General features: G+C 36.5%; 1 long non-coding RNA gene across 1 annotated transcript in view; it reads left to right on the forward strand.

Moving 5' to 3' along the window:
* LOC137092742 (uncharacterized) overlaps positions 1-24,924 on the forward strand; it is a 211,755-nt gene extending 186,831 nt beyond the window's left edge. Inside the window, exon 3 of the long non-coding RNA XR_010908335.1 lies at positions 24,555-24,924. This is a non-coding gene — a long non-coding RNA (uncharacterized lncRNA). The remainder of the gene's footprint in view (positions 1-24,554) is intronic.
* The last annotated feature ends 597 nt before the right edge of the window (positions 24,925-25,521 follow it).

Below are 25,521 nucleotides of genomic sequence, written 5' to 3' on the forward strand. Positions count from 1 at the left end.
GCTTAATTTGAGAACATTTTGTCTGAGAGTTTGACTCTTGGCCCAATTGGGTTTCTTTTTTGATGAATACACGTGCTCTGATCATTTGTTCCCCACTGATTTTCTGATGTAAGAACAAATGGTTCAGAAGGTTTGGCACTCGTTTGAACACAGCAACTAAAGCTGCAGTTCTGTTTTTAATGTCCCATCCATCCATCCATCCATCCATCCATCCATCCATCCATCCATCCATCCATCCATCCATCCATCCATCCATCCATCCATCCATCCATCCATCCATACTTTAGAATACTGTTCCATCATTAAATAATAATTACACAGGAACAAATCAGTAATACATTATCAAGACTCTAGTAACTACTATTAACTAACAAGAAACTGATTAATGTAAGTAAATAATAGTGCTTAGTTGAATGTGGCAGGTCACTATTAGCTATACAGTTTTTTTCATACCTCCCAGAATACTGCTAAAAACTATTATATACAGGTTCGTAATTAATGTGAATAATGCATAATAATGTATAATTAATTCTAAAGTGAAGGTGATGGTAACCCCCTGGTAATGACTCAATTGTTTCTAAATCCTTCAGAAGGAATTACTAATTATTAATGAAAAACATGTGGTTAAGTTTTATAGTGCAGTGGCGGCAGTGGCTCAGTGGTTCATGTAGATTGTCTACAGACCGGAAGGTTGGTGGTTCGATCCCCGGTTCCACCTGACCAAGTGTCGAGGTGTCCATGAGCAAGACACCTAACCCCAGCTGCTCCCGATGAGCTGGATGGCGCCTTACATGGCAGACACTGCCATCGGTGCATGTGAATGGGTGAATGTGAGGCAAGATGTAAAGCGCTTTGGATGGCCATAGGGTCTGTTAAAAGCGCTATATAAATGCAGTCCATTTACCATTTACAGACTGGAAAGTACTGCATAAGTAAAGCGAATTCCTTAAGTCAGTTGAGGAGACATAAAGGTGACATTGAGGTGACAATGAAGACTGAAGTAATAACAGCTATAAATTCAGGTTTGCCATCACAGGAATAAATTACGTAAAAATGTTTTATTGTAATATTGCTGCATTTTTAAATCAAATAAATGCAGCCTTGGTGAGCATAAGAAACTTCCATCAAAATCAAAAAAATCATTTTGAAAAATCGTAATTTGGTAATTATAGTGTAACTATAAAGTAAGTATGTTTAGGGTATAAGGGAACAATATGATTGTAATGAAGTATGTTGATAATGGGAAGGAGGCGGAAAACCGGCGAACGTTCGCAAACTTTAAAAAAAAGAAAAGAACAAAATACAAAGTAAAAGTGGCAGCCCCTCACGGATGATTGCTACACACACACACACACACACACACACACACACACACACACACACACACACACACACACACACACACACACACACACACACACACACACACACACACACACACACACACACACACACACACACACACACACACACACACACACACACACACATCACAAAACAAATAAAATACAACATAAAATCCAGGCCTGGTCCTCTCTCCTCCTTTACTGTCATTGCGCCTGCTTTTATGTGACCGAGCTCCTCCATGGGACACAAGGCCGGTGAGGAGCGCAGCTTTATTTGCTGAATAAAGGGGTAACTATCAGGAAAATGAACAAATTATTTATACTGTAAGTATTTTTTAATTAAGTGGTAATTATCCACGTAGTTACAGGGTAAGTATATGCAGGCTGTAAATTAAAGTAGTGTTTGTTATCCTCTTGTTTCATGTAGCTACAGGGTAAGTGCAATAATACAATAAAAAAAACAAAAAAACGTTTCATTTCAAATACTAATGTCCTGACAGAAAGAGATATCATATTTACCCTGTATCTACAGGAAACAAGAGGGGAACAAACACCACTTTAATTTAAAACCCCTAAGATTCACACTTACCCTGTTACTACACTCCTGAACAAAATCTTAAGACCAGGGGATTCATTCCAAGTTTTACACATTTTGCACTAGTGGATCATAACCGGGTTGTATGTGCTGCTTCAAAATGCTGAGAGTTATGGGACAAAAAAGCCAAGTGGTAGACCCAAAAAGATTTCACCTGGACTGAACCGCAGGATCCGACAGGTTGTCTGTGAAGACACAGGTCGATCCTCAACCCAAATGAAGGCTCTTACTGATGCTGACTGCAGCCCAATAACCATAAGGCGTCATCTGCTAGAGAAGGGCTTCAAGAACAAAAAACATCTTCAAAGGCCACGTCTCCTCCCACAACACAAACTTGCCTGTTTAGAATTTGCAAGGGAGCACCAAACATCGGACATTGAAAAGTGGAAGAAAGTTTTATTCTCTGACGAGAAAAAATTTAACCTGGACGGTCCTGATGGCTTCCAACGTTACTGGCATGACGAGGAGATCCCACCTGAGATGTTTTCTACGCGGCACAGTGGAGGAGGCTCCATCATGATCTGGGGTGCTTTTTCCTTCAATGGGAAAATGGAGCTTCAGGTTGTGCAGGGTTGTCAAACGGCGACTGGCTATGTGGATCTGCTGCGATAATGACTGGGTCTTTCAACAGGACAACGCTGCAATTCACAAAGCCTGCCTGACGAAGGACTTCTTCCAGGAGAATAACGTTGCTCTTTTGGACCATCCTGCATGTTCCCCTATCTAAATCCCATTGAGAACATTTGGGGATGGATGGCAAGGGAAGTTTACAAAAATGGACGTCAATTCCAGACCGTGGATGCCCTTTGTGAAGCCATCTTCACCACATGGAGCAACGTTCCCACCAGCCTCCTGAAAACAGTCGCATCAAGCATGCTGAAACGAGTTTTTGAAGTGATCAACAAGAACGGTGGGGCTACTCACTACTGAGTCCTTTTTTGACACTTTTAGTACTGTTGTGCATTTATTTTTGGGCTATGGTCTTAAATATTTGATCAGCTGATGAACGGCCTGTTTGAGTTTAAATGCAGTTTTTAATAAATTGCCTACTCTCTATTTTTTGTCTCTTGCTCCTGTTTCTTCTTTTGGCATTTTGAAGCAGCACATACAACCCGGTTATGATCCACTATAGCGAATTGTGTAAAACTTGCAATGAATCCCCTGGTCTTAAGATTTTGTTCAGGAGTGTAATTACTAATTAGGGAGTACTAGATAATTACCCCTTAATTAAAACATACTTACAATATAAATGATTTGTAAATGTTTCAGATAGTTACCTCTTTACACTCTTACAAATAAAGGTTATTAATGGTCTTCGCAGTATGGTTCCATGAATAACATTTAATATCCAAATAACTTTTCCATTGCACAAAAGGTTCTTTGTAGTGCAAAAAGGTTCTTTAGACTATAAAATGGTTAGAAAAAAAGGGTTCTTTAAAAACTTTTCACAAAACAGTTTTTTGGGGAACCAAAAATGGTTCTTCAAATCTATGGCTGTAATCTAAACCATTACCCAATGTTTCTATAAATGTGTTGCTATTTATCTATTTATTTTTAAGAGGTTGACCATTTACTTTTCCTTAGTACAGTAGCTTGTAATGTCAGTAACTACTTCTGGCTTGCTTGACTAGTTTAACTTACTAATATGAGTAGCTTGTAGCATGGCAAGTTCTAACTTAAAACTATCTTTCTTAATGGTGGTAGTCATATAACTTTGCATGCACGTTCACACACAGGTCTTTGCACAAAAACAAATCACACGCACCAGGCAAAAGGTCGTTTGTTTCACCCGGGGCAAGACACGCGTGTAGATGACAAGGGCTGAAATGCCTTATACATTCCAAAAAAGGATTGTGTTTGCATCCTCATAAATATTAATACGCATCATCCTCTTTCATGTAATACTATGAAGCAGTTACAGTCCACAAGCTGCAAGGAACTAACACAGATTTCCCATTATATCTGTATTGTTAGATCACACAGGGAAAAAGGGGCCCTAATTACATCCTCGTCTTTTCACAGTCTTTAGCCAAGAACGTTGAAATGCCTCCTTGAAACAAGCACACAGGAAACAGCTTGTCCAAGGACTTGGGAAGGATTACAGCGTATCAGTGCTGTATCAATGTCACCTTTATAATCTTTCTGTATGTAAATGATGCTCGCACATTTGCATTTTTTTGTGTTTTTTTACCCTTCTCTAAAAGCTTCTTAGCTCATCATAGCAGGAGTGACCATGAGATATGCCCTAGAGAGAGGAAGGCAGAGTCTCTTGAGGAAGTGCCCTGTCACTGCTGTAAGGTATCGTACCAGGGGGCTTCTCATTAATCTAGAACCCAAACTGGGGGCAGAGGAGACATGCTTCATCTACTGTGGAACAGCGTAGAGAAATCCTTTAGCCGCCCATTATCTCCTATTTTTGATCTCCGTCTTATGGAGGCAGGTTTGGGAAAATGCCTTTATTTTTCATAATCCTCTCCATGCCTTATTCATATTTCATGAGGAACGCTGGGGGTATGAAAGCGTCTAAAACTAATCCACTGCATGATATTTAGTCCCAGATTAAAATCTTTCACTACACTGCACTATAATTCTGTTCTTATTGATTGCCTGCCTCCATAAAATGCAAGTCGAGGATGTTCCATACATTTTATTTCTGAGATTGTATTAATGCGCTCCTTTAGTGGCCCCATACTAATGTGGTAAGAGAGCGGGAATGCTAACGGAGTGAAATATGAAATTCAGAGAGAATGACTGATTCTCAGATGAGATGGTATGCGTTTAGCAAGTTGTTTAAGGTGAGAAAAAAGACGAGAGGCTAAGACATTTATTTACCACATCTCTGAAGCATAAACAACATTAAACATCTGCATAAATTTTACAGAGTTCTGAGACCAATATTGGATATATATATAAATATATTAGAGCCGGGACTTTAACGCGTTAATTAAGATTAATTAATTATGAGACTTAAAAAAAACAAAAAAAACATAATTTTAACCACACTTGTTTTTGCACCGTGGAACGTTTTTCAATGAATGAGTTTCGACGGACCGATTATACTGGAACACCAACTAGCGTTCACGAGTCAAGACAACAACAAACCATAGTGAACATGAACGAAGAAGCTGATGAGACCGCTTTGCTTGGCCCCGTGGATGGGAAATTTTGTTTTAAAAAAAGAAACTGTTTTTTCGCACTGTTTTTTTTTAGGCACATCGAGCCTCAAATATCACAAATATGCTTTTGCTACACTTAATGGCAAACATTGCACTTCTGGACTGAAATAAATAAACAATATTTTGTTGATATATAAAGTGTGAGGTCAGTAACATATCTTTTTATGTTTTTGGAAAAAAAAAATGCTAAAGGCTGCATTTATTTGATTCAAAATTCAGTTAAAAAGTAATACTTTGAAATAAGTAGACATTTTTAATCTTTTAACATCATATCATATTACAAATCCAAACTTTTCACTCAATTTGTTATGCTGTTAATTTGTTGTTATCAGTTACATTTCATATTCAGTTAGAATATAATGCAAAGAGCCCGATCACATGAAAATGCGTATAAATAATACGAGTGTGCAATGTCTTGGAATGTCAAAATGAGTTTTGCTGAGCATATAGTATGCAGTTTTTCGCGTGCTTATGATACGCACTTTATGTTTGCCTACACACGAAAAACTGTGTTGCATATGCACGGCAAATCTCATTTTGGCGTATACATTCCACGACATTGCACACTCGTAAGATACTATTGATACGCATTCTCATGTGATCGTGTTGAATGTGAAACTGAAGCATCTGCACTTCTCTTCTTAGACTTTTGGACCCCACCATTTTTTGTACGTATATATGTAATTGATAAGTTCAGTAAACCAGATAAATCATTCAGCTTATCAAATCTTCTCAGTCTGCTCAGAAGACTGCTGGGCTTCATTTGCACAACTTCACAGCTGTCAGTTACAGATGGTGGGGAAGTGTTTGAGCGGCACAAATCTATGAATTTTTCTCTCCAGTGTGCGAGTCAAGACATTTTAACTTTAATGAGACATGTCCTGCCCACTTCCCTGCTACTTAAAAGGGGGGGAAATCAAATTGAAACTAATTACAAATTGCTCTGTTTTTTTTTTTTTGTTTTTTTTTTTCAAGGTATCAGTTTATTAAACCAAGGAAAGACTTACAAAGAATTATACTATCTAAAATTACTGCTTTAGATAGTATAAAAACTAGTCAAATACATATAATTCTGTGTTCTTTCAGCATGAATGCGACTTTGTCTATTTTGGGCTGTAATGAGACTGACGTTTGAATAATTTGCCACATTTTGCGTGTCATTTTTTTTGAAAGCATTCAACGCCTAGAAATATTCTGTTGTATCTGTTCTGCTCACTTGAGAAATTAGGCCTATTTCATTTGAAGAAATCTGTAATCTTCTTAGAAATTGGTTCTGCCATGTCAAGCACCCAGCTTGCTTGTGCACACGCTCTGCTGTGATCAGCGTGTGAATGTGTGTCGACATATCAAAGAATGTGAAGTGACTGTTTGTTTCCAGCATGCCGCAGTAATCTGGGTACAGAGCACTCATCTGGCCGCTGATGTTTCATGTCTGTTGCTGCAAATGACCCAGTACGCTCACTGCTGCAGATTATGTCATTTATGAAGAGCTTGCATGCACACAAAGAAGCGGATTGTTGGCTTTCGTGGAAGGGGAGAGATAAACTTCCAGGATGCGGGGTTATTTGTTTGTGTTCTCCTTTTCTGCGCGTCTGACATGATGCAATCCAGTATTTGTTATTCCTGATTGCCAGGATTGTAAAATGTCTCGCCCTTTTCCCTGATGAATACATTTAATTGGTCATTATTGATTCCTGTCCCAGAGCACATCCGAGTTGAAACCTACGTAATTGCATACCAACAGATGCGGGATCGGGCAATAACCTATTTTGATGATTGAAATTTCTCATAGATAGCTTTCCTGCTCTGCCGTGTCTTCTTTCCAATGAAAGCGATCACATTGACATTTAGTGCACTTTTATTGAATTCTGAAATGATGGGCTCAGTGACTCAACTAGCACAACTAGCATTTGCATCACTCAGTTAGTTGGAGTTATTTAAAATATAGTGGTAGTCACTGTCTTTTTTCACTTATAATTTTACTTCATGTGATATATACTAAAAATAAACATATATTTCTTATAAAATATATAAGAAAATTAAACAATTGGCTCCCTTTTAGGCAAAAAGTGTGAATTTGGATTGGAATTTAAATCTGAATAAAAAGAAGAGGAATATACTGAATTCAAAGAACCCAAACACAAGAATTGCATTCTGCGTAGGTCAGTGGAAATTGCAATATTTTCAGATAAAGAACAAAGGATCTGTACTCGCTTGTCTTCTTAACGATTTGTTGGCTTTTTATATGCAACAAGGCACATATAGATCAAGGTCAAATGTTTCAGTAATCAGCCTTCTTCAGTGAATCATACAGTGTTTCAGGGCGCCGCAAAATCTTCAACACATCAATCACAGCAAATCATTCATTTATAACCTTCAACATCTAAAATCACAAATACTTACAAAACCTTCAATTAAGAATAAAAGTGGTGGATGATCTGATACACCAGGCTAGAAGCCATTCCTGAATCCATATCGCCATATGGAATCCATATATATATATATATATATATATATATATATATATATATATATATATATATATATATATATATATATTCTGTAAAAAAATCCAACTTATGTTTTATATGACAAATTCAGCTTTTAAAGTGTATTCAACTATTTAACATGAACGATATACACATTAGTTTGAACAACTGATTGACTCTAAGCTGAGAAAACTGAAAAAATGTTCTGCAGCTGGATGCCTTGAGAGGCTGGACAATTTAGAAAAGTACATTTTTCATTACATTCAATTTGAAGTAGAGTTTTTTATTGTAAAAATATGTTTTAAAGTCATACTTTGCTTTTCTTTTTTAAGTTGTAAGAACATAAAAAATAGATTGTATGGAACTTTTAATTCCATTTTTATTTTATTTTTTACCTTAGTTCAAATTCAGGAACTGAATAATGCTGATGGCCTTTCTCAAAGTCTCTGATGTGCACTTTTTTATGCTTGATTGATCAAAAAACATAATTTTTTCACATATTGTTCCTTGTTGTTGCACCTCTCTTCCCAGTCTGTATGTAGTGCTCTGGGCCCGGTTCCCCAAAACGTTCTTATCGCTAAGTAGTTCTTAACCTATTCCTTAACCTCTCTATTAACCCTATGGCACGATTCCCGAAACGTTTGTACGCTAAGTATATCTTATGTAAGTCACACTTTCGTAAGGTTGGTCTGGACCATTCGCAGCGCTCTCTTAGCGTTGTTTAAGCTCAAGACGCTAGTCGCCGCCACTGTGCAGCGGTCTTTAGAAATCAGCGCAGTACAGTACAAAATAAAAACAATGATTTTATGTTATGGACATTTTAAGACGAATTAGAAAATATGTTTGCAGTGGATACAGGCCTATTTATGAAGTTTTCTTTATTTGGTATCAGAACTAATACTGTGGTAATTAGGCTATTTTGTAATGTCATTAAACCGTTTAGATTGGCAATCGCTTTAGATAATTAACATCTGGCAAACAATTTGGCTCTAAATGGCTAAGGTCTATAAATGGGTAAGCATGGGGGGGGGGGGGGGGGGGTTGTCCAGTGAGCAACCAACTATGGCAGGGATACAACGTATCCTTCTATTAAATCAAGACGACGCCGGCCACAGAGACATTTAGTCCATGTCAATGTCTTTATTCGACAACTTAAGCCCTTTTGACATTTTGCTTGACATGGCTTTATTAAAAAAATTTGCCTCCCAAGTGTGTTGTCCATTTCATTTATTTGAACTCAAAATCAACGCAAAATAACACACAATGGTGTTAAAATGACACATGATGTGTTAAGTAGTTTAACACAATACATTGTGTTAAAAATAACTCATCATTTTTTAGAGTGTACCATTATTATAAAAGTGTATTACATAATTTTTAGAAGTCTTTAAAGCCATGTCAAGAACAACGGGATATGAAGGGTGGATGATTAGCAAGGGATACCCGTCTACCCTTCACAACACATCGTGTGAACATATTACTGACAATTTTATAGCTTTAATATTCTATATTTTACGGATAACTTAAACTATGTTGAAATAAATGTTACTGTAATATTTTGAGGGATGTTTTATTTGCATAGAATGTGTTGTCTTTCTTAAAGCCGTAATGCACCTTCGCGTGAAGTGGAAAAACGATCTCGGAGCAATCGATTCAGCACCTTCACTTGGGATAGCGCCTTTGTTAAGTCATTCTTGGAGGCAGCGTGTTAAGAAGCTGAGACACTTCGGGGAACATACTTAGGAACATAAACATCTTTGGTAAGCTATATCTTTTCGAGTCTTCTAAGCAGGCTAAGAGTGAGCATTATCGGGAAACCGGGCCCTGTTTAGTTCCTGTCTCTTTGAAGCCCCTCCTTCTGAAAAGTGCAATGTGCTCTGATTGGTCAGCCTAACCAGTGTGTTGTGAAGTGCTTCGAGTGTGTTTTGGAAATCTCACACCCTTACCATAACCGCGAGTTTTAACCCACTACTAGTGCAACTCAAGCAGGCTTTGTCCCCTTATTTTGGCTTACTTTTTGGGTGGAAATTACATATTTAATCATTTAGTCAACGCTTTTATTCAAAGTGACTTGTAGACTCTGGTTGAGTAAGGCAGGTCATTCCACCAGCTTGAAACAGTCAAGGTAACGGTATGTGAAAGTGATTTTGTGCCTCTTTGGGAAGGCAACGTTTACTTGTAGAATGCAAGGTCTGAAGTAGTGAGTTTAGATAAGGGGTGCAGAGGCAGTGGCTGTTCTGTAGAGAAACACCAGTGCCTTGAATTTGATGTGAGCACAAGTGGCAGCCAGTGCAATTTTATGAGGAGAGGTGTGACGTGTGCACTCTTCGACAGTATTCTGGATCAGTAGCAGAGATTTGACAGTGCATGCTGGAAGGCCTGCCAAGAGAACATTACAACCGTCCAGTCTGGATGGAACAAGAGCTTGGACTAGGAGTTGTGTAGCATATAGCAACCCTATTCATCAGATCTTCCTAATGTTGTATAAGGCAAATCTGCAGGACTGGGCAATTCTAGCAATGTAGTCTATTCACAAGAAACTGGAACTTGCCTTAACTTGCACCAAGTGGATGCTGCACACTGGTGGTGGTGGTGGTGGTTGAGGAGAGACCCCTGCCATGAGTGTAAAGCGCTTGGATGTACAGTAGTACACATGAAAGCACTGTATAAATGCCTCATTCGATTATTAATAAAGTAAATAGGGTCAATTTTGATTTAATGTTGATGTTAAAAGTCCATTGGGTTATGTTTTATTTTGCTAGTTTTTGCTTCTGATTCATGGCAACAGTCCAGCAATAAATGTAGTATATTCTCCCTTGGGCTCAAGTCCTGTTATTTCACTTTGAAAGAAAGGAACAAACTCCCCACTTTTTTTGCACAGGACTGTTGATTCCTTTGTGGCGCTGTGTTTTAATGAGGCTTATGGTGCAGGCTCTCATATTCAAGTACAGTTCAGTGGGACTTCTCATTTTTAAGGGCAAGCACTTGGCTGAATATACCTGCAAAATCCCTTGATAACCGCCTCTTATGATGTTCCCGGGAAGGGAGAAAAAATAGTGGAAGTTCATGCCGGAGACAGCACAATTCCCACATGATACAATCCATCTACTCCAATTAATTCACTGACACACTTATGTTACGCACTTATTTCATTTTGCAATCCAAAGTTAGATGATTTCTGATGTTTTTAGGGTGAGTGGAGGCTGTTTAGAAAGAAAACACATCATTTATTGAGGATAATAATACTCTTTTGGAAACAAATCGAGTGAATGGGTCATTTCAGTTATGCACTACATTGTCATATTCCTGTTTTGTTATATGCATAAAATAGAAGAACCACAACTTTTAGAGATGGATATCATAGTTTTCTGTTTTCACTTTCGCAGCTGTGAACAAATTTGAAATATTTTGGCTTAAGAAAAATAATTAATAATTATAACATTAAAGGGTTAGTTCACCCAAGAATTTCATTTAGTCATTAATGACTCACCCTAATGTTGTTCCACACCCGTAAGACCTCCGTTCATCTTCAGAACACAGTTTAAGATATTTTTTATTTAGTCCGAGAGCTTTTCTGTTTCTTCATGAAATTGTATGCACACGATACAGTCCATGTCCTGAAAGAATATAAAAACATCATCAAAGTAGTCCATATGTGACATCAGTTGGTTAATTAGAATCTCTTGAAGCATCGAAAATACACTTTGGTCCAAAAATAACAAAAACTACAACTTTATTCAGCATTGTCTTCTCTTCCCTGTTTGTTGTCAATCCTCATATAAAGATTCAAACGGTTATGAATCAGTGTATTGATTCATGATTCTGATCACCAATGTCACGTGATTTCAGCAGTTTGGCAGTTTGACACGTGATCAAATTTACAAATATGTTTTTGTACTTAGTTGTAAAAGTATAAGGATGGCACTTAGTGTATATATTTATTCATATTTTAGTTAATGATTTGTAAGAGCATGCCTTTACTTGAGGCGTCACATCATACTTATCTCATTATTTATTAACAATCACTAACATCAACTAATGACTTGTTAATGTATGATTTTGTCATGGCTTTACTACATCATAATAAATTCACTGTTAACTACTTAACAAATTCAGGTTATGATTTATCATAAACTTACTTTCAAATACACATGCAGTGCAACTAGTATTCAGGCCAGTTAGCTGATGCCGTGTAGCTTTTCAAAGAGTCAGAAAGCAGAGGAACAGTGTGATCACAGCCTGATACCCAGCAAACGTTCCCTGAACTTTCTGCATATATTCTGTTTGTTTTTTCTTTTGGGAACGATTCCAACTGTTGGTAGCCAACTACGGTAGGTTGAGTTAGATGGGAAAGGGAGTATCACAAAACAGATTAAGCCCTTTAAGATCAATTATTAGTGGATTTAGTATGAATGGAAATAATAATGAGAAACTAATCTTGTGCATTCAGTAATGTTTATGACAAAGCTGCTGATGTCTTCTTTTGGAGCCTGATTGATTTAGTTTACCTCTAAATGTTAATTAATGCATTAACTATCAAACACTAATTAAGACTGCTGTTATTCATGCTTGAATCCCGATGACCCCAGTCATAGTTAAGGATGGCTCTTCATTGGTTTATGATTAGTTCATATCTTCACTAATCATTAGTTCATGTAGAATTATTAATTCAGGTATTAGTACATGGTTATTCATAGGGTTATTGTAAAGTGTTACAAGAAAAAGTCTAATCATTTTTTGTCATCGTCTTTCTTAGTATTGTTTATAGCTTTCCTGTGACCTCAATATAACTTTCCATTCTGTTCATTTTTTTTTATATCCCTTTAACAAAAATGTCTTCTAACATCATTTTGGAGGGGAAACAACTGTACAAAAACCAGTATTACCGATGAGTTTGATGAGTTGAGATGTTTTTTGCATTTACTCAATTAGAAATAGAGTAAGTATGTTGATAATCAAATTTCAAATGATGGTTCAAAATATTAAGTTGACATTACTGTTAACTAATTGTCAATAGCTAACTCTTTATTTTCATCTGGTTAATTGTCTTGTCATTTAAGTGCTTGAGCATGACCAGAGTATCTTTCTGTAAAACAAACTAGAAATCCATCCTTAAATTACAACACAAACATATTCTTTCAATGTAGAGATTTCAAAAACGCACTGCATAAGAGGAATGACCCGCATAGCAGTGACATTGGTATTCAAACACCATATTTTCAATGTCTCAAATGAGTTTTAGGTTTTGGATAGGCCATCTGAGCTCTTTTAAAAGCCTCGGTTTTCTTTGATCATTGACTCAGTGACATTTTGCGTTACAGTGAGTAGCAAGTCTTCTTTTGTTTTGTGCCTGACAGCGCTGTTTGACAAACTACAGGACTGGTTCATTACGATTCAATCCCAGTGCCTCCTGAGCCTGGAACAGCTGTTCTTGCCTCAAACAAACTTAGAGGAGGGGAAGTGTGCTCTCTGCGATCTGTTCCTATTAGTTGTCTTCTAACGAAGCCTAAGCACACAAACCCCCAACAAGAATTGAACGTGTCAGTGACTTGACATTGATCCAAGTTTTGCGGTGTATTTTAAGCCACGTATCTTGTAGGCAATATGTCACTGTACACAGATGATTTTTCTATTAAGGGAACTTTTCTTTATCCATGCATGATTTTAAAGGTAAAGCTTTAAGAATATATAAGATAAAGCGTTTAACTTGTGTGCCACAATACCAAACTTTTTTCTTTTCTTAGTTTTTTCTGTGTCTGTGATTGGTCAGATACACTGCTCTTAAACTCATGCCTTTGCTTGGCCAGTGTTAGTCTGTCCACTTTAGTCTGACCATTCAAACGAACAAATTGTATTTCTGTTTGATGTCGCTAGTGATGGACAAATTACACATTTCACCTTTAAAATAAATCATTTACGATGTATTGTCATTATCGGCAGCTTTGTGTTTTTACAAAAGCCTTTCTATTTGATTAGGATGGAAATGAGAAGTGCAACATCTCTGCCAGGGCAGATTGACAGTTTGAAGATCAGAAAAGTCATTAGTTTTAAGATTGCGTTTACTGCTTGAGTTTTATTTGGTATCACAGCAAGATGTGTCAGCTGGTGGTAGATTTGATCATTTAAATTTAGAAACAACTGATTCAAAGTTCAAAGTGTATTGCTAACTTTGTTGCTCGCTAACTTATTGAACTCCGATGCTTATCCAATTATTTTTTCCCTCCAAATTCTGAAAAATGGCATTATTATAATACACAATATCAAACATCTAAATTGTCACATACACATGATCAGATTTGGTTAAAAAAGAAGAAGAAGAAAGAGAAAGAAAATATGTTGGTCCACTTTACTCATTCCACTAATTATAACTTTCCAAGTACATGTGACCTACCAGTCAGTAGTAGTCTCCTTTATATCTGCTAACATTTTATTGTGATGATCCTTCAACTTGTGATGATTGTGATTGTGATGATATTCTACTGACTAAAAGTAACTTTTCAAGTTAACTAGTCAGTGGAGTATTAGTAGACTGTATGCTTAATATCTGTTAACATTTCATTTTGAACATACATTCTAGTAGGGCTGAACAATATATCGTATCGATATCTAGATATGAACTTTCAAGATATTACTATCGAAGAAAGCAACGATATCGACGATATAGATTTCCCCTCTCTGCGCTCACCCTGCATACAACTCTGGCAGTCACAACAAACATCAGTTTTATGAGTGCCCTTGAATACACTGCTAAAGCCACTACCAGGGACGTGGGAACTATATTGTGGGTGGGGTGTGGGGGGTGGGGGATTTTCCATGGTGTGACTCCTCACGTGACACACCGCAGCCGCAACAGCGCTGAATTAATGATGATTGGCTTTTATGTCATTTTTCCTTTTTTATTTAAAATATTCACAAATGTCTTTGCTATGGCATGAAATATCTGACATTCCCATTGTCAAATACATGGAAGTGGAAGTATATTGTTGTTTAAACACCTTTATAACAATCGTGTTAGTTGAGCTGTAAGCGCGATGGGCACCGCCGTGTTAGTTTGTGCCGCAGACGCAGTTCAGAGAATCGGATCTGTTGGATTTTACAACCTCTATGTTTACAACACGTGAATTCATCTATTTCTCCCGAAATACTTAAAAGTAAGTGGCTGGTAAACTGGGGATAGAATAGAGTAAACATTAAAGTTACTTACACAATGTGTGTATCTGATATATGAATAAAACATGTCAAATTATAATGGAAAGGATTATTATTGCCTCTTCCATAGACATCATTGTGTATTTTACAAACTCTTAATGTATTGTTTTTGTTAGTACTTATGTGAATTTATATGGTTGAAACCTAAAATTAACAGTATGTAGTTGAATAGACTGAAAAGTTGTAATATATGACAGCTCTGAGAGTGCCTGTCTCTGGCTAAATTCAACATTTGAATTTAGCAGTTGATCATGTGATGCACTTGATCATACGCTCCAGGGACCAGCCTAGACTGATTACACCTGTGCGATCGTTCGTGTGAAAGGCTTAAAAACAATAAATGTAACATTAGGCTTAAATCTTTTTATTTTTCAGAGAAATGCTTGGTTTTCACCGAACACATAGTCATATCATAGTGTATCGATATCGAGATATCTGGCATGAAAATCGAGATATGTAATTTTGTCCATATCGTTCAGCCCTACATTCTAGCTAAAAGTTGTAGAGTATTAGTAGACTGTATATTTGCTAGCACTTTATTTTGATGGTCCTCCAGAAAACATTCTACTGACTATAAGTCAACTTGCAAATAAAAACTTTGCATGTCAACTTATTAAAGGGTAAGTTCACCCAAAAATGAACATTCTGTCATTAATTACTCACCCTCATGTCGTTCGACACCCGTAAAACCTCATCTTCAGAAGACAAATCAAGATATTTTTGTTGAAATCCGATGGCTCAGACAGGTCTTCATTGTCATTTCCTCTCTCAAGACCCATAAAAGGCACTAAAGACGTCGTTACCATTTTTAGAAATGAAATGCGCAAAAAAACGAAATAAAGACTTATAGTGATGGGCCAATTTCAAAACAAAACTTTGAATGGTTATGAATCAGCGTATTGATTCATTATTCGGATTGCATGACAAACCGCCAAACTGCTAAAATCACGTGACTTTGGTCTCGAATCCTGAATCGGTACGCTGATTCATTACGGTTCAAAGCTTTGTTTTGAAATCGGCCCATCATATGTCATTATTTCATTGTTTTTTTGTTTTGTTTTTTTGTGCACATAAATTACTCAAATTCAGCACTGAATTGCAGAGTGCAGATTCATTCTTTTAATCCAGCTAAGCTAAGCATAAGCTCTTGCTTATGAAATTAATGATTGACATCCACTAGTTGTCTGCTTTTTTCTGTTTATTAAGATAATTACAGAGCCTGATGGAGATATATTTCTCTGCAGGCGTGTTGTGTCTTTGTGCGTGTTTGTTTTTTAAGGTCAAACACAGCAGGGAAGTTTGCACACGTAAGCGTATAGGTGTGAACCGGTTTCGTTGTGGTGCTGTGGATGTTGTCCGCTGGGACACACTCAGCCAGATTGTGGTGCCGATAGGAAGTGCAGAGCGCATCCTTCACAAGCTGTTCCTAAGCTTTCACTGCTGCCAAATACAGCATAGCACCCGTAGCTACTGGGGATGTTTGTTTTTGCTGAACACTGTTTATTTTTTTCTCTTCTATATATATATATTTATCACAAAAACACTATGCCTTGCAGTGATGTAATTTACAAGAATCTTCCCAACAGTGTAATTCATAAAAAAAAAATGTTTTTGCTTGAATTACCACAGCCATTGCAAGTGACTCTTTAGGTGGAACATCTCATCAGGAGATTAGAGGCCTTTTGTAAGGAGATCTCGAGAATAAAGAAGAACAAAAAGCACTCTATGTAATGTAGGTGCTGTGAATGAAAGATATTGCTATTCAATACTTTTTAAATTATATGATATACATTTACTTTTTTTGTGTGGTTTCCTTGGCATTGATATGGGGTTGCTGGTTTGGTTTGATTGCTAGATGGTTGCAAAATCTGCCTCTTTTCGTCCCCATAGATTTGATTCTGGTTGCTCCTCTAATGGGCCTGTGGGATTTTTCCACCCTTTTAGTTGTCTACAAGGCAAAACATTTATATTTATATTTAGCATTTGGCAGAGGCTTTTAACTTTTAGTGACTTACATTGCATTCAAGGTGTGCATTTTGTTACTTCATGCATTCCCCAAGAATTTACATTATGACCTTGGTGTTGCTATTGCATGTTGTACTGTTTTTTAGCTACAGCTATACAGCAAAAAAATGAATGTTTGATAACCGCACGCCTCTTCTTAATAAGCCACACAATTTAAAGTATTGTCCATTTCTGTATCTTAAACATTGTAGAAAGAGTTTCCAGAAATATATATTTTCCCTAAAATGGTCAAAAAGAGAAACAGAACTGCCAGAAAGAGATTGTTGTGTGAGGGAGAATAGTTAGGACGAGTGAACTTCCAGCCCATGGACTGTAAAGTCAGTCAGATCAGCTGTCAAATGTCTCCAAAATCACTTTAAAAGTCGTGCAAAAAAGAGCTGACCAAACTGCAATGCCACTTTTCATTGTTCATTAAAAGTGACCTCACTTCACTTAAAGTATTTCAGCGTGTCACTGTAAAGCTGAGGATCCAATCCAAACATATTCATTCTTAATTATCCAACTCCTAATTATGCTGTATTTGTTTTGTTTTTAAAATCCCCTTTTTGTATCAGTCGGTCTCTGAGATTTTTCATCTAAAAAGAGCCACACAAGCTCCAGTTTAAGCAAACATCTGATCTCATAAAGTACAAAGTATACTTATTTAGTTCTTTTGAGAGAGATTAGTTACTATTTCATTAGAAATATGTTGTTGTCTTCGTAATATATTCTGTAAAATAGCCTAGCATATGAGAATCTACACTGTACACAAAGAAAAAAGGTACATTGCTGTCACTGGGTACGGTACCCTATGACAATACTAATATGTACCTTTTCACTTTTGTACCTTAGGGTACTGCCCCAGTGACAGCAATGTACCTTTTTTCTGAGAGTACAAAAAAAGTACTTTAAAGGGTTAGTTCAGCCAAAAATGAAATGTATGTCTTTAATGATTCACCCTAATGTTGTTACACACCCATAAGACCTCCGTTCATCTTCGGAACACAGTTTAAGATATATTATATTAAGTCTGAGAGCATATGCACACTATACTTTCCATGTCCAGAAAGGGAATAAAAACATCATCAAAGTAGTCCATATGTGACATCAGAATTAGAATCGCTTGAAACATCAAAAATACATTTTGGTCCAGAAATAACAAAAATGACGAATTTATTCAGCATTGTCTTTTCTTCTATGTTTGTTTTCAATCCTCAAATAAAGATTCAAACGGTTATGAATCAGTGTATTGATTCATGATTCGGATCGCCAATGTCACGTGATTTCAGCAGTTTGACACGCGATCCGAATCATGAATCAATACACTGATTCATGACCGTTTGAATCTTTATTTGAGGTTTGAAAACCAACGCGGAAAAGAGAAGACAATGCAGAACATGTAAGCACTGCACTCTATAATGTGTGTGTTTGCAAATCGAATTCCTGAATGTGCTAATGTGGCTAAAGCTACCATTGTCTCTCTGTTACTGTATTCACCGAAACCAGAGCATGTTATTTTTAACCTGAAAATCCTCTCTGCCCGTACAATTCAGAAGGGGACTTTTTTTACTTCTTAAAAATAAAATTAATGATGTAACTCTGATCTCTGTGAATACAGAGACAATGATATCTTTAGACACTGTATAGTGTCCTAACCAGCACATTCAAAGACGATTCGCGCAGCCTACATTTGCAAAACATAACTTGCGATACTTACATGTTTGAAAATGAAGTTGGTTTAAACAGTTGGTATTTATCCATCTTTGTGAATTCTACTCACTGTGATGTTCTCCACACTTCAGTTGTTGATGTTTATCCATGAGCTTTAAAGGCTCTGCCCTATTGTGAAAAGCTGTGCTGGAGCAGCAGCTCATTTGCATTTCCGAAGACACACACGAAAACTGCGTGTAGGGGCTTTTAAAACATAAAACATAATCTGTGATGTATTTTTTTGCGAAACTTCAGACACATTCTGGGGACACCTGAGACTTATATTATATATATATCTAGTAAAAAAGGCATTATAGGGCCCCTTTAAAGCAGCAATTAAGCTTAAGTTTTTAAGTTGAAAGAGTTGACAAAGTTAAACATTTCATCTTCAGTCATATTTATTTTTAATTCCTCTTCATCGGGGTAAATTGCTTGTCCGCAGAGGCCAACAGTTTATTTGAACATCCCAGCATTTGTAGATTTTTTTTTTTTGAGTTAAGTTGCATAAAAGAATGACAAAGAAAACACTCTGAAAGCTAGACTCTGTTTGAAGGTGTGAAGAACAGGAGAGAGGTCTGTGCTGCATGTTTTATTGAGAGATTTAATTGTACTGTGTTTTACAGGGGAATAAGTTCACCTCATAACATTGGAAATGCCTGTGGCTCTGTAAATATAAAAGGGGAATATTGTGTTTTATCTTTTTGTGAATTTAAGCCAAAGAATTAAAATGTGTGTTAGAGAACAGTTGCAATAACCATAAATATTTCATAGCCTGTATAAATATGTACAGAGAGGAACATACTGTAAGCTTGGCTTAAAAACCTAGTAGTGAGCATCCTTTCTGTCTACTGTCTACATCCTAACCAACATAGACCCTCACAAGTGACTGATTAAATTTGACACACTCATAAGCAGCAACTCTACAAAAAAAAAAAAAAAACACTGCACAATTGATATTTGATGTTTGTGCATGTTGCTAGAATTATATGCTAATGTAAAATGCATAGTACTCACAAATAATTGAGTGAAAACTCCATAGTGATTCGATTGATCAAGTTTATAGATATTTTGTATTTATATTTAGCATATTTATAATACTTTAGATTCAGTTTCCATTTGTTAATAATCGTTAGCTGCATTAGTTAGCATGAACTAATAACCAAAAATACAACTAAAGCATTTATTAATCTTAGTTCATTTTAATTCCAGTAATGCATTATTGAAATCTAAAGTTGCATTTGTAAGTATTGTTTAATGGGCATGAACTAGCAATGAACAGTTGTACTTTTATAAACTAATGTTAAAGATTAAATACTGTAGCAAATTTGCTGCTCGTTGTTATTTAGTATACATTGTGCATTGTGTTATTTGTTGTAGTCAGTGTGTCTGTGTATATATTGTATTGTTTTATATGTATATAATATTTAAAAAGTGTTTATTTATTTTGAGTGTATACAATTACAACTGAGGATTTACAAAGCATTCTGGGATTGGCCTGACAGGGTTTCCACTGAATGGCATGACATGGCACAGTACAGTTTTTGCATTTGATTGTCAGAGGTTGTGAATGGTACGAAAATACTGAACTGTATACCATTTTTTTGGGGACCTTTCCGTCGAGGTACCTATAGTCCGGTACCTAAAAGATGGGGCTAGACTGCAGAATGTTGATTGGTTGACAGAGAATTGTCACTTGCCTGTGCTACAAGGGGAATGACAACACGAGCGTCATTTTTTTAATAAACAGCTCAAACACAATATTGCAGCACAATGTTTGTTTGTCTTGTGGCAAACAGCCGCATGCCGAGAAGCAAGAACAAGATCTGATTTATGTCCTCCATTGTTGTTTACTGTGTCGATTTCTTCTTTGTGCGAGGATGACTTTGATTGTTACTCTCCGGCATAGACCGTGCCGATCAAGTAAGGGTACTGTTGCTGGTGAAAACCATAGACTGTAAAAAAATATATATATATGGACGTAGTGACCATGACATCAAGCTTTCTAAAAAGCATTTTTTGAATCCCGAAAGTGTGTGGAGACATCTTGGCAGCGCGTCACTCCCAGATAATAAAAAAAAAAAAAATGGGAAAAGATGGGGGACGTGGGTGGAGCTGAGGTGAGGTGACTAACAGACAGCAGACAAACGACAATCCACCTGTCACTCAAGTGACCACGCTGACCATTAAGGCTTAATATAATTTAAACGAATCAGTAATAAAAACAAATCTACCCCCCGTGCAGTTGTCATGAAGGGCAAAATTAGCTGTATAGACCAAAAACACAATTTGTACCAGGCTGTAAAGGCTTTTTTTCTGCTGTGAAGTTAACATGTATTTTACATGCATGTTAACATGTAAAATACATGTTAACATGCATTTTAACATGGCGCTCAATGAGATTCTGCTCCCTTCTGGAGCCTGTCCCTATAGTGGCCAGTCGATGATTTGCAGTTTAAGTCACTTCAGTGTTGTCTTCACAAAAACTGGCCGCTTGGTGGAAACGCCAGCCAGTTCATGGTTTACCGTCCTGAATCGTACTGTACTGTACAGCTTGAGGAAACAAGCCATGCGGTCATGGAAGACAGCTCTAGTTATCTATCCAGTCACTCTAACTAGTGGCTTCCAAAAATAACTAAGGACGTGTTCACACTTGCTGTCTTTTTTGACGAAAAAGTTGACAAGGGCACTTTTTTGGTTCCAAATAGCATCCGAGGTTATCTTTTGTTGCTATAACAACAGTTGCTTCAGTAGCCTATCTACCATCTGGTGCAGAGATATCAGCTTGTTACAGTGTTGATAATTGTTGCTAATGCTAATGCTTGCTAATGTTAACAGATAGTTTTGTTAATGACAAGTAGTAGATGATACACAGACTGGACGGATCCTGTTCATGTATGTGCCCACAAAGCCTCTTTATGGTGTATATTATGGGAGAGTTTTGTGCTCATGTCATGCTCGACACTAATACAATAAGTCAATCTACCTGCACCTTTGGCATTGTTTGTTGTTGTTATGGAAACGACAGGTCTACACGACAACTATTTGCTTGCCATTGGTCACCTGTCAAAAAAGGTGCTTGACGTAGTGCACTTTTTAAGAAAAGTTGAAGTTTATCTTGAAACAATACCCTCTGAGCTGCAGAAAAAGACGATGGCGGTGGCGTTTAATAAAGCGCTTAGGACTTTTTTGAAAACACGGTTTACTTCATAGGATTATTATGTAAAACAGACGTCGACAGTTTAAAAAAAGCAGCCAAGTGTGACAACGCCCTCAATTTGTCTCTTAATTCGCTTACAAAAGTGTCTCTTCAGGTCTTTCTCGTGATTTGCTTAGCGGTTAGTGACACGGTTTTGTAAATGTTAAAGAGGTTTGAATTTTAAAGGTGTATCTGTGGCATGTAGAACTAACACTGTGATTTATAGGGCCTGAAATGGTGACAGCAAATGCTTCGCAGATGGACTGTAAGCTAAGTGGATCGTATTAGCTGTAATAGACTAAGAACTGTCCTTTGGAGTTGAGTTTCTCATTTAAAAGGCACTGTTGTTTTGTTGCAGTCTCGGGTGTTGCTTTTCTGACAGCCGCGGATGGTAGAAATGAAGTTTTTATTACCTGGCTGCTGCACTATGTCTTTAGGAGTGCTGTCTTTATATCCCTCTACAATCACAGCTGTGAATCGAACACTGTCTGTCGTACTTTTACTTAATACTCCATAAAGTGATCATAAAAGTCAGCATTCAGCTAGTTAATGTAAGGATCGACTAAAGTGCTCTGCACACCTGCTACGGCTTCATACATACAGAAGAACAAGGACTATAGCTGGAAACATGCCACTGTCTGGTTGTTTTTTAAGGTGAGACTCATTCAATGTCTATTGTAAAGGTTTTATTTCATTGGGGCGTGTGATATTATTCAGTTTTTGTTTTATTTTTGCGGTGGCATAAACCGTGTTAGAATATATTCAATATAGATTTTGTCTGGGCAGGCGTTCAAGTCAAGTCACTCAAACTGAGGGTAACTCGAGACAGCTGCTGTCTTGATATCCATACTCCATCGATACATATCAATCTTTAAAGCGATGCAGTGGCGGGTCACGAGAGGCCACTGGTCTAATTTGTTTTGCAGCATCTTCACTAAATACTATAAAAGGACACGGAGGGGAGAAAAATGAACTCCGTCAGGAAGCTGTATACAATTTCTCTGACACTCAACCTTCGCGCTTGTAAGTGTATTGCTGTTTCCTGTTGATATTTGATTCCCACAGAATCTATCTGGGATGCCTTCTCTCAGTCAAATCTGAGCAGATCTTTTCTAGATACATCATTAATCAACTTCACTCCTGTACGTGGAATCTGAATACCGGTGAACTTGATGGATGCTTGACATTTAGCACAGTCGTGCATGTCCGCTATGAAATACAGCAGTTAGCAACATTTCTTTGTGATTTGTAATTCACGTCTTGTGCATCTGAGGGTAGCTTTATTTACAACATGATCCATAGATAATTTTCACGACAAGAGCCCGAACAAAAAGAAACAGGCTGTAACTACTGTTACTGCAATGGTTACATTGAAAACATTGGACTAAAAAGACATACAGTAGCCTAGGTGGTCAACAATATTTAGAGATGAATATTTGTTTGCATTCCCATTCACCTCAAATGCCGTTGCAAGACCACCTCAATCTTGACCCTTTAACAAAGCACAAATGAACAATCCAAGTAGTTGAATGCAACACAAACTTTTAAAACGAAAGACCAGCATAAAGGAAGAATTAAAAACCTGCTATCTTTCAACTGTCATAACCATTTTTATTATAGAATTAACCCCATTATCTAATGTTTTTTAATGTAAATTCAATATTTTATTTTTAATTATTTTTATTTACTTATTTATTTATTTATTTACTTTTTTTATTTTTTTATTTTTTATTATTGTATTTTTTATTCATTTTTTATTTATTATTTATTTATTATTATTATTTTAACAGCCTTTTGATTAAAATAAATAAATAAAGAATCCTATAGGATATTTTGAATAGAACGTAAAAACAAAAGCATTTATTTTAAATTTAAATATTTTGTAACAACATAAAAGTCTTTACTGCACTGTAAAAAATATTGTTGGTTTAATTTAAAAAGTAAGTTACCTGGTTGCCTTAAATATTTGAGTTCATTGAAATACATTTTTAAGTTGATACAATGGAGATTTAATAAATAAAAGCTTCAAAAAAATTATTGTATCTGAACCACATAAAAAATATATAAATCATGAAAATAACACAATTTCACTGTTTCACTGCGTCCCCACAAATAAAAAACACACAATTACCTAATATGCTCACAAAATATTTTAATAATATTTGAATGAAGGTTGTTGATTCTCAAAAATGTTCATTGTATTAACTCATTTTTTTGTATTATTTCAATCAAATCAAAAATTGACTGCAACCAGGTAACTTATTTTTAAAATATTTTTTTACGGTGTCACTTATGATCATTTTAAAGCACCTTGCAGAATAAAAGTATTAATTAAACAAAAATCATAACCCCAAACTTTTTAACAGACATGTATGTATATGTAAAAAAATGAAGAATTGTGCATAATTAAAAATATAGAAAATGTTGTCATGTTGATTTTAACGCTTGGCTAAATTGTGAATCACGATTCAATCGGTAATGGATGAAATTTGTGTCCCGCCCTACATTTCTCCTTGTAAATGTGTCCTGATTTACTATGATACACATCATAATAGGAAAGAAAAATGGGTTGCAAGGGCTCAAAATGCTTTTCTTTTTCAGAGTTTTCTTTTTATTTATTTTTATGTGGAATTCCAATCCATTTTCTGATCCCATATTCTTTTAATTTCACCTTTTCCCTGTCCTGTAAATGTCAAGTGGAAGTCTTGGGGTTCATTCACTCATTCATATGCTCCACTAGAGAGTTCAGCTAGGTTTTAAATGATTGGTGTTATTTTATAATTGCAAGGTTGTGGGCAATTGTTCCATCCAATGGTTAATGTATTTCAGGGCCTCATTTCTGAGAGAAGACAGATTGGGCGGATGTTTTGCTGATGGAGAGCTTCAGAAGATGAAAGATGAAAGGAACCTCTGAGTACCACAGCAATGGCTCCTTGAACTATTTTTACTGACTTGTTTTCAACAATTGCAGCAAAAGAAGAGCAACTTGAGGATGAACGCTCTTTAAAAAAGATGCTGGGGGATGCAATTTCCCCCGTCTGTTGTCAAGGTCTGAATCTGATTACTGTGTGATACTGCAGCTTTTACTGTACCATCTAAACAGCTCAAATTTTAAGGAAATGTACTAAATCTATTTAGAAGTGAAAGAGAGCCAAAGGAAATAAATAGCATCACTGAAATGTAATAACACAACTGCTGAAACAGCACCACTTGGGGCCTCTTTGTGTCTTTAAACTTATTATCAGAATCATTTTTGTTTGTTCTTTGCTGTTTAGCACCTGTGACTGCCTTTCAGGGAGCACAGACACCTTTTACTTCCTCTCCTTTATAAGATTTTTCCAGCATGTTCATTAAAGACCAGCTTTTGATTTATGTGACGTGCATCTGGATAGTGAGTCTCTGTGGCATGACATGCTCTGGTTTATCTGGATTAGGATGACTTTAAATGATGAAAAAGGGTAATAAACTTTATCCTGGCTGCTTTGAAGGGTTTAGAAGGGGACAATGGCACTAGTATTAGCAAACTAATATTGACACCACTACACTGGGGTGGCTGACGTGACATTTTAAGCAGTGACAGAAGTGTGACGTGCTATATACTGCAGCATTTGATCATTCTCATAGGATGCATTTGGGTGAATTAATGAACCTGCTACAAAAAAGATTTAGGCCTAAGTTTAAGATTTATGTGTGAATTGCATATCAAATTTCCATCCATTTGGTTTTCTGCCTAATGTGATGCATATTTGTCAGTCATAAATAAATGGAATGGGTAAGAAACCGGTAAGATTTATAC

The sequence above is a fragment of the Pseudorasbora parva genome, chromosome 11 (genome assembly GCF_024679245.1).
Source record: "Pseudorasbora parva isolate DD20220531a chromosome 11, ASM2467924v1, whole genome shotgun sequence".
In the NCBI taxonomy this organism is placed as follows: Eukaryota; Metazoa; Chordata; class Actinopteri; order Cypriniformes; family Gobionidae; genus Pseudorasbora; species Pseudorasbora parva.